Below are 10,708 nucleotides of genomic sequence, written 5' to 3'. Positions count from 1 at the left end.
AGTATTGTTTGTAATAGAGTTTTTATTGCCTTAATCACTATATTTGTATCCCTTGCATTTGAGTCTTTTTTGTTTTTCTTGGACTTTATTTCCCACATACTGGCCCTCTCCATTATCCACAGAATGAAGTCAAACTTCTTAGCAGTGCTTAATGCACATTGAAAGATCATGTCTTGTTTCTCTGTTCAGCCTTATCTCTAACCCCATCACTCACTCCTCAATATTTTTTTTTCCAAATGTGATAAATCTACTTGTGGTTTTCCATATGAAATATGTTATTTTCTGCACATGTTGCATCACCATCTCAATATCCACATTCCTCACTTCTCAAGTGATTTTGATGTCACATTCTCTTCAAAGTTTTCTATGACTACCTAATGTCCAACCTATATTGCATTAAGCATTCTGATTACTTTATCAAAGTTTATAATTTTATAATTGGCTGTTTCTTGTCTGTATCTTCTATCTATAACTGAAGTTTCTTGAAAGCAGGGATAATGTATTATTCACATTCTGTTCTCAGGACTAGTCACTTAGTGAAATGTTAAAGCATAATAAACAACAGTAGCATTAACAATGGAATTAATTAATTTAATTGGCAAGACAGAATAAAAAATATAAACTATTTTTAACTTCATATTATAGTATGCACAATACATTAACTTCTGCTTTCCTTCAGCACTGTTTTTTTTTTTTTTTTCCATGTCTGTAGGTCTTCATTTCATGATGCTAATTTTACTTTAGATTGGAATCTTCAGAAAACAGGAATTATTTGGGTTTTGAATTTTCTTTGCAAATATTTATTATGGTCAGATATTTGCTTAATGAGTAAGGTAAAAATTTTTTTTTAAATGTTACTTGAGAGAAGTTTATTTTAAAACCATTCCATTATTACTGTTATTATTTTAAAGCATTAAATTAACTCTGAAGAACTGTGCCATTCTCCTTACTTTAGGAAAGATCTAAAACTCTGTCCTTTAAACCTTATAATTATTGAGTTTTATTAAACACTTCTAGACATTTCAGAAATATCGTAAAATGTGTATATATATGTTGTTTTTAGTTTCTGTAGATTTGATTTCAAATCATGGAGAACCCATGTGTGCAGACTACTCTTCAGAGCTTTCAAAACTCTGATCTTTCAAAAGCAGTTGCCAGTACTGTATTTCAAAGGGCCTCTGAATGAGTTTCAACTGAAAACCTTTCAGTTATTTGTGGAGAACTTAAACATTTATCTCCTCCAGGAATGAATTTTCTATCTATCTATCTATCTATCTATCTATCTATCTATCTATCTATCTATCTAATCTATCTTGATCATCTATCTACATCTATGTATTTACCTGCTGTAGATATGCATATATATGTATGTGTGTGTTCATATTTACATACACATAATGAAATAATGAAAGGGTACAACAGTGACCCAAACTTTTCCTGGTTTAAAACCATTCAGTATCCTCTTGTTCTGTTCAAACTACTTGGTCTATGTACAGGCTCCTCATGAGCACGGCTGAGTATTCCAAAATCCCCATTCTTTACACCGTCATTCAGAATTTGTCATAAAACACACAGTCAAATGCATTTGCATAGTCAATAAAACACAGGTACACACCTTTCTGGTATTCTTTGTTTTCAGTCAATAATAATATCCCTCTTTCCATGCCCTATTCTGATCCAACTGGAATTTCTGGCAGTTCCCTGTGAACGTACTACTGCAACCATTTTTAAATTATCTTTAGCAAAATTTTACTTCCACATGATATTAATATTGTTTTATAATTCTCACATTCTGCTGTATCACCTTTTTTTTTTTTTTTTTTTAAGAATGGACACAAATATGTATCTCTTCCAATCAATCAGCCAGGTAACTGTCTTCCAAATTTCTTGCCATAAACAAGTGAGTACTCCCAACACTGCATCCATTTGTTGAAACATCTCAATGAGTATATCATCAATTCCTGGAACTTGTTTTCTACCAATTCCTTCAATGGAGCTTGGATTTGTTGTTTCAATACCTTGTTTCTTGATCATACGCTACGTCCTGAAATGTTTGAAGGTAAATCAATTATTTTTGGTACAGTGACTATATTCCTTCCATATTCTTTTGATGCTTCTTGCTTTGTTCAATGTGTTACTCATAGAATCCTTCAATATTACATTTTGTGGCTTGAATATTTTCATCAGTTCTTTCAACTTGAGAAATGTCAAGCATGTTCTTCTTTTTTGATTTTCTAACTCCAGGTCTTTGTGCATTTCATTATAATACTTTCTTTTGTTTTCTCAATTTGTCCTTAGAAACCTATTCAGGTCTTTTACTTTATCATTCTTTCCATTCATTTTAGCTACTCTTGATCTAAGAGCAAGCTCCAGTGTCTTTTCTGGCTTCCATTTTGGTCTTCTCTTTTTTTACTGTCTTTTTAATGACCTTTTGCTTTCTTCATGTATCATGTTCTTGATGCCATCACACAACTTGTCTAGTTTTGGTCAATGGTGTTCAATGTGTCATGTCTTTTCTTCAGATGGTCTCTAAAATCAGGTGGGGTATACTCAAGTCCATATTTTTGCTCTTATTTTTATCATTGATTTTCTTTAGCTTCAACTTAAACTTGCATAGGAAGAATTGATGATCTGTTCCACAGTTGGTCCCTGGCTTTATTATGACTGATAATATTGATCTTCTCCATCTTGGCTTGTCACATAAGTAGACAATATGATTTCTACGTATTCCTTCCAGTGAGGTCCACATGTATAGTTTATAGAAAACAGGCATTTGTAATGAACAAGTGGTTGGTCTTGTAAAATTCCACCCTGCAATATCAGATATCAATTATATTAGCAAAGAAATATTTCCCAACTAAAGATGCTTCTTTGCTCGTAGCTTTCACATTCTTATCACCAACAGCAATCAATACAAGGCATGTTTCATCAATTTCAGACTACAGAAGTTGGTAAAAATTTTCAATTTATTAATCTTGGCTTTAGTGGTTGGTGCATAAATTTGAGTACTAGTCATTATTAACTGGTCTTTCTTGTAGGCATAAGGATAGTATCCTATCACTGATAGCATTGTACTTCAGGATACATCTTGAAATGTCCTTTTTGATGACTAATGCAACATCATTCCTCTTCAATTTGTCATAGAAGGCCATACGATTGTCTAATTCAAAATGGTCAATACCATTCCATTTTAGTTCACTAATGTTTAGATATCAATCTTTATGTGTTCCATTTAATTTTTGACGATTTTCCCTTTTCCGACATTCCTACTTCATAAGTTTCACCTTTGGATTATTAATGATTATCTGCTGTTCTTATTTTGAGTCATGCCACATCAGCAAATGAAGGTCATGAAAACTTTATTCCACCCATGTCATAAAGATGCCTCTAATTTTGGGAGACAGCTCTTCCTCAGTCATATTTTGAGTGCTTTCCAATCTGAGGGGCTCATCTTCTGGAACTATATCAGACAATGTTTCACTGCCATTGATAAGGATTGCAGTGGCCAATTTTTCTGGAAGTGGCTCTGGCCACTTCCTTCTTCCTAGTTTCCCTTAGTCTGAAATCTCCCCTGAAACCTTTCCACCATGGGTGTCCCTGCTGGTATTTGAAAGACGGGTGGCATAGCTTCCAGCAAACACAACACATGCAAGCAACCACTGAATGACAAAGTGATAAATGATGGTGGAAAAGGTCTCTTAAAAGTGTTAAAATCCAAGAGGCTACATGGAAAATTAAGGCATGCCTGAGAAAATCATTGTGTTTTCAACTGGTTCACGTACATGTGAGAATTGGAAAAGGAATAAGGAAGACTAAAGAATGATGCCTTTGAATTATGATGTTGATGAAGAATATTGAGTATACCATGGACTTCCAGAAGAACAAACAGATCTGTCTTGCAAGAAGTACAAACAGCATGCTCTTAGAAGCAAGAATAGTGAGACAAAGTCTCATGTACTTCAGACATGCTATCAGAAGGGACCAGTCTCTGGATAAGGACATCATTCTTGGTAAAGCAGATAGTCATCAAAAAAAGAGGAATACCCTCAATGAAATGGATTGACACAGTGGTTTTAATAATGGGCTTAGACGTAGCAACAATTTTGAGGATGACACAAGACTAAACAGTGTTTCCTACTGTTGTACACAGGGTTACTATGAATTAAGCCTACTCAACAGCACCTAACAAGAGTAAAAAGAACATTTTTCTGTATATAAATAGACAAAAAGGGGACAAAGAGATGGACTGCTAAACCATGAAGATGTTTATATCTTCCATTGCATCAGAAAGGCTTGGAACACCAGCAATATAAAGGTCTTGAGAAAATGCCCCTGTGGTTTTCTGATAGAAAACAATACATAGTATTAACTTTCACAGGAGTGGCTCAGACATAGGTGTCTTGATTATTCTATTTCACACAGGTTTCCTAATTGTGTATTGCCCTTGAGGCATTTTACTTTATTTATCCATGATTGCATTCCAACAACTTGAAACAATTCTAAGATGGTAAATAAGAGACTTTTATTCCATGTTTTAGTGAAAAGCTTTCCCCTCCCTTCTTTCCTCCTCTATTTTGTTGCAAACTAAAACCTAAGGTTAAAGAGTTCTTTCCATTTATGAAAACTGACGAGAATGCATATCTCTGATGAACTCAGGAGTAAATATATTAATATCCCAAATACAAAGTTAGGTGCTAATAGAATTAATTAAAGAGAAATTTAAGAAAATTTGTACTTCTTTCATCTATATAAATGTATATTTTAATAATTGAATTGGGTATATATGTGCCAAGTCATCTGATTTGAAGATGTAGATAGCACTGGATTTTCTACAGCTGCTGGCTGCCTATTTGGTGTTGTTGGTGTTCATGTAGCTTTGATGAAGTCACTGAATGTCATTGATGTCTGTCTTGACCATCATTTCTAAGCACTTGATGTTGCCATTATATTGTTTCAAATGATCCTTTGGTGTGCCTCTGAAAAATCTCTTCTAGACATTCCATTATCCTATGTCAGCTTTAATAACCTGTGTTTTCTGTCAGTATTATATAATCTACCAAATTCTTGAATACCAGGTACTTGCCCTACAAGTAAATGTGAGAAGTTCAATTTCCTCCTTGTAACCTGGAAGATACATTGCTATCTGCACTAGGAAGGAAAAAGAAAAAAAAAAAAAAAAACCCTCAGTTATTACATTAAGTGCAAGTGGTTTATTTAATAGATTGCAAGTCTGCCAGCACCCTCTTTTCTTTACTTTTTATATGTACAGTTATAGCACCTAAGAAACATTAAAAGAGCAAAGGAATGTGCAATAGATTTATTATAGTGATATATCCTCCTTTTTGCACTGCCCTGACCCCATACATTGTTAAGTTTTTCTCCTTATAAAATACTGAAGCCCAAACCAATCTCTGAATTTCTGGATTCTATTGTATCTAGTGCCACATAATATAGCAAATGAATATTTTCTAATCTTCATAAGGGTTTTTTGTTCTTCTGAGAACAAGTTTACTACATATATATGTATTAAAATATATTTATTATTCTCTTATGCCAACACAGCAATGGGCATCTATTGGTGCTGTATTAACAGTGACTGTTGTGTTTTTTTGTGTGTGTGCAATTTTGATAAAAGTACTGAAATTTATTGGATTATGTAGTACTTTATTTGTGCTTTGAAGATATTAACTAATTGTCAATGCGGTGATATGAAGTAGGCTACCTTATTCATTGTACTTTATAGATGCAGAAACTGAGCCACAGAGAGGTTAACTAAGTTACTCCAGGTCCCACTGCTAATAAGGTGAGTCATTAGGATTGGAACACACTCTGCTTGAATCTGTGTTTGACCATGCTCTTAAGCATTATGATATACACCACACATATTCCCATAATAGGTGATATATCACTCAGGTATTATCAATATTATAGTCTCTCTCTAACATCTTTAATATTGATGGTCTTGATTTGGTTTGCATTATGAATTACAACTGCACTGAAAATGAAATGAGCTTTCAGAGAAATTAACTAGTGTTCAAGAGATTACCTCACTAAATTATAATGAGTTGTCTAATACAAAATCCATGTTTTTTACCGTGTGCTCATTATGCTCCTGGATTATTCTGCTTCCATTTGCAATTGATTTTCACTAGCCTTTCAGTGAGGGACTTTGATTTTATTATGGTGCAAATTATTCCCAAAATATATTAAAAATAGAACATAAGTTCCAAAATAACTCATTATTTAAGCCAAATTTATAAAGTAAGGAGTAAAACAATATTTATCATGCTTTAATGTGATCAAAATGTAATAAGTAAGAGCAGAAGGGCCTGAAAGTAGCCATTAATGACAAGGATTTGAGCTTTTTATGCATACAAAAACAGAAACTAAGGCCTTGGGTAAGATTACTCACGTAAGCAGATGAAACTGAGACCTCTATATAAATTGTGTCCTCAACAAAATTTATAAAATATATTGCTGTATCCCTAATAATGATTAATTAAAATTATTGTAGTAGCAATTATAATAGCAAATTATTATAGTAGTGCCAACATCATTTTTGTATTTAGCTAACATATCCATTTCATCCTTTTACTTTAAAATTTTGTGCCATGAAATTTAGTTATTCTATTACATGCAGTATAATAGTGTGATATGCAATATTTTTGCAATATTTATTAGGAACAAAGAAGAATCATCAGTTGTTGAAAAATATGGCCTTGGTGAGAGAAATGACACTGGTGATCTCATGATATAATTTTGAAGACCAATGACTTTTTCATTGCAAATACATTTTTTTCCTACAACATAAATGGTGACTATACATACATGTGTTCCTTGCCAGATGGAATACATAGAAATCAAATTGACTACTTCTGTGCAAAGAGGCAATGGAGAAGCTCCATATTATCAGTCAAAACAAGGCCAGGAGCTGACTATGGAATAGACCATCACCAATTGCTCACATGCTAGTTAAAGTTGAAGTGCAAGAAGATAAAACAAACCCTTGAGAGCCAAAATATGACCATGAATATATCCTATCTGAATGTAGTGACCATCTGAAGAATAGGTTTGACATATTGAACACCAGTGAGTGAAGACCAAACGAGTTGTAGGATAACATCAAAAACATCATATATGAAGAAAGGAGAAGGTCATTAAAAAGACAGGAAAGGAAAAAAAAAACAAACAGATCTTAGAAGAGACTCTGAAACTTAAAGAGAAAAGAAGAAATGAAGAGAAAGAAAAAAATGTTTTTCATTCTAAAGATAATGGAAGAGATGTTGAAAGAGGAAAGAGAAAGATAAAAGGAAGAAAGAGAAAGGAAGAAATGTTGGGGGAAAAAATAACTAAATAGAAGATTTCAAAGGGTAACTTAGAAGACAAAGTAAATTATTACAATGTGTAAAGACCTAGAGGTAGAAAACCAAAAAGACAAGAACACATTAAGCATTTCTCAAGCTGAAAGAACTGAAGAAAAATTCAAGCCTCAAGTTGCAATATTGATTTTGGTCATGTTCTCAGAAGGGACCACTCCCTGGAGAAGGATATCAAGCTTGGTAAAGTGGAGGGTCAACAAAAAAGGGGAAGGCCCTCAACAAGATAGATTGACACATTGGCTGAAGCGATAGGCTCAGGTATAGCAAGGACTGAGAAGCTGGCACAGGACCAGGCAGTGTTTCATTTTGTTGTAGGTAGGATCACTATGCGTTGAGGCCAAGTCAACAGCACCTAACAACAACATAGACAAAATATTGAATGATGCAGAAAGCATCAAAAGAAGATGGAAAGAATACATGGAATCACTGTACCAAAAGGAATTGGTCAACATTCATTCATTTCAGGAGGCAGCAGAGGATTGAGAATCAATGGTATTGAAGGAATAATTCCAAGATGCACTGGAGGAATTGGCAAAAATGAGGATCCATGAATTGAGAGAATACTGTGATAGTTGGGGTTGTGTGTCAACTTGGCTGGACCACAATTCTGAGTGGTTTAAGCAATTGTGATGTGGTTATTCCCTTGATGAGATTGGATGTATATGTTTTGAGCAGCCAATCTGTTGAAAAAGAGTTTCCGTAGGGGTGTGCCCTGCTTCCAATACATATTTGAACATCCTGGGAAAGAGACAGACTCTTCTGTGGATCTGCATCCTGTTGTGTTGCTTACAACCGTCCGTAAGCAAACAATTCACCATTCGGCCTGGTGATTTTGGATTCATCCTCTGTTGGAGTCAACAGCTCAAGCATAATGAGGATTTTGAGGATGATACAGGATGGGCAGTGTTTAGCTCTGTTCTACACAGGGTCGCTGTGAGTCATAATAGACTGGAACCAGAGGGCATATAACAACATGCAGAACACGGCCTTCAAAGATTCTCAAGTCCTATTTTCTAGAATCTGTGAATATGTAACCTTATGTGACTTCAATACTTGAAAACACAGAATATTAATAAATATTGAAATGATTTTTAGTTTTGTTTATTTTCACAAAATAACATCTAACATAAAGGTAGGATCATGTTAAAAATGAGTAATAGAATATTAATTCTACAAAGAATGTTGAAAGCACAGTTTTATCTCACTTTGTTACAGATGAGAAACAACAGGTTTCTCAACTTGACTCCACCCAGGGTGATGCTGAGGATATGACCTCCCAAAGGATGAATTAGGATTTTTATGCTGAATGTAGGAATCACATTATTGTTTAGTTTTAGTTTATTTTCCTTCCATCCCTCTGATTATATTCCTAGAAAATGAAGAAAGATATACCAAAATTAATTGATGTAGTAATCTAGTAAGGAAAATCTATGGTTAGAACCTTTTTTTTTTTTTTTTTAAATAACCAAAGCTTCATACACAGTTCTCTATTGAGACATAAAACAAAACATTCAAAGAGACGTTAATATTTGTTAACATTTGCAGCATATTTCTATACCATGGTTTGTTATTTTTAACAAAGGCCATGCTTATATCAAGTATCTCCTTTGTTTCTCTATGGGCAATTCAATTACTGGATCCAGGATACTGTGGTTTTCCTTATAATTATGCACAAAATTACATCTAATGTGAAAAGAAAGACTAATTAAGATTTGAACATAAGTAATTTAAATTCAAATTATGCTGACAAGTGATTTCTTTAGTTCTTTCCTCTAGTAGTTCCATAAGAGATCAGGGAACTAGGTCCTGACACACTGTTCTGATTTTACATAAACACAAAGCCTGGATCTCGAGGCTGAATACCAAGGTTCTATTTTGGAAAATATAAAATCCTTATCATTTTCTTTCTTCAACTTATACCCTTTCCCATTATTATTATACTTTTATTTTCTCTTACCCAATTTATAAGACTGTAGGCTTCAAAGATATAAGCACAACACAAAAATGTCCTCAACCAGTATTGATTTACATTATTCATATTTTATAAGACAAAAATTAGCTGACACATAGACAAAAAACTATTGTGTGGTGAATGTGGCAAGAGGTGAATAAACAAACATAATCATATTTTATGTGTGGTCCTTTCTAATAATATTATGCTGCATAGATTTATTTTTTCCAGGTGGAGGCTAAAAGCACCAACTGAGGAGAAAAGATTTTCAGTGTCAGTGAAGTTAAAACATGTCAGCAGCAGTTCCTTCTGTGAATATTGTCTTACATGAAAGAAAGGATGAATTGAATTCATATCTGAAACAAGACAAGATTTTCCATCTGACCTCATTATGTGTTTCTCTGGAGTGCATCCCTGGGTTTCTGCTTGAACTGAAATGCGTTATGGGGAAACCAAATATAAAACAGCTCAGTACTGCTGTAACTGATGTATCTTAATAAGATGGGGTATTTATTGTTTTGCTACAGTCATCTCTTAACTCTAAAGTCATTATGACATGCTGGATCCCTTTGTTAAAGCAATCCCCTTAAGTGAAGGTGTGTACTAATGAAAGGGTTTATGGTACTGGGCTGGCAACAAAGATGAAGTAGCATTACTGTATATCACAGAGATTTACAGTGAAAATTTTTTATTGGAAGATTTTTAGAAAATCTACCATTGTATCCTTATGAATAATTAAACATACAAATTATCATTGTTACAATACAGCTGGTTTCCCTTTCTGTGATCATTGGTAATCAATTCAAGAATGTATTGCTTTAATGGGATATATAGTATATTTTATTTTTCTTGATCATACTAGAAAATTATTCAGAGGTCAGAAAAAAATAGAAACACTTTCCCAAGATTAACCTTGTTCTGCATAGAGAGATTCTTTCTATGCTACTGTGTTACAGAGGAAGGTATGTTGTCTTTCGATTTTAATTATACAAACATCTGTATGTATATATGCGTTTATATATTTTGCATATATCATACTAAAGGAAAAATAAATGTTTCATTGTCTTTATGATTACTGTACTATGATTTTTTTTTTGTTCAGTTAGATATCAGTTAACATATCAATTAGAACTCCAAAATCTGTCACAATAAAATATGTTTCAATAATCTGTGATTACTTTGTAAATTAAATTAATCACCATTGTATTTAAGACTGAATCACTGGCTGTCAAAAACTTCAGTAAAGGTGATCTCTTTATGTATAGATATATATTTAGATATAATATAAATATAGATGTAGTAAGGTTAATTAAGGAGCTCTGGTAGCATAGTGCCTAAGGCACTTGACTGCTAACCAGAAGGCTGGCAGTTCAAACCC

Source organism: Orycteropus afer, unplaced genomic scaffold (assembly GCF_000298275.1).
Source record: "Orycteropus afer afer isolate SDZICR_OR568_19922 unplaced genomic scaffold, OryAfe1.0 scaffold00093, whole genome shotgun sequence".
Taxonomy (NCBI): domain Eukaryota; kingdom Metazoa; phylum Chordata; class Mammalia; order Tubulidentata; family Orycteropodidae; genus Orycteropus; species Orycteropus afer.
Note: the sequence above shows the minus strand (reverse complement) of the source record.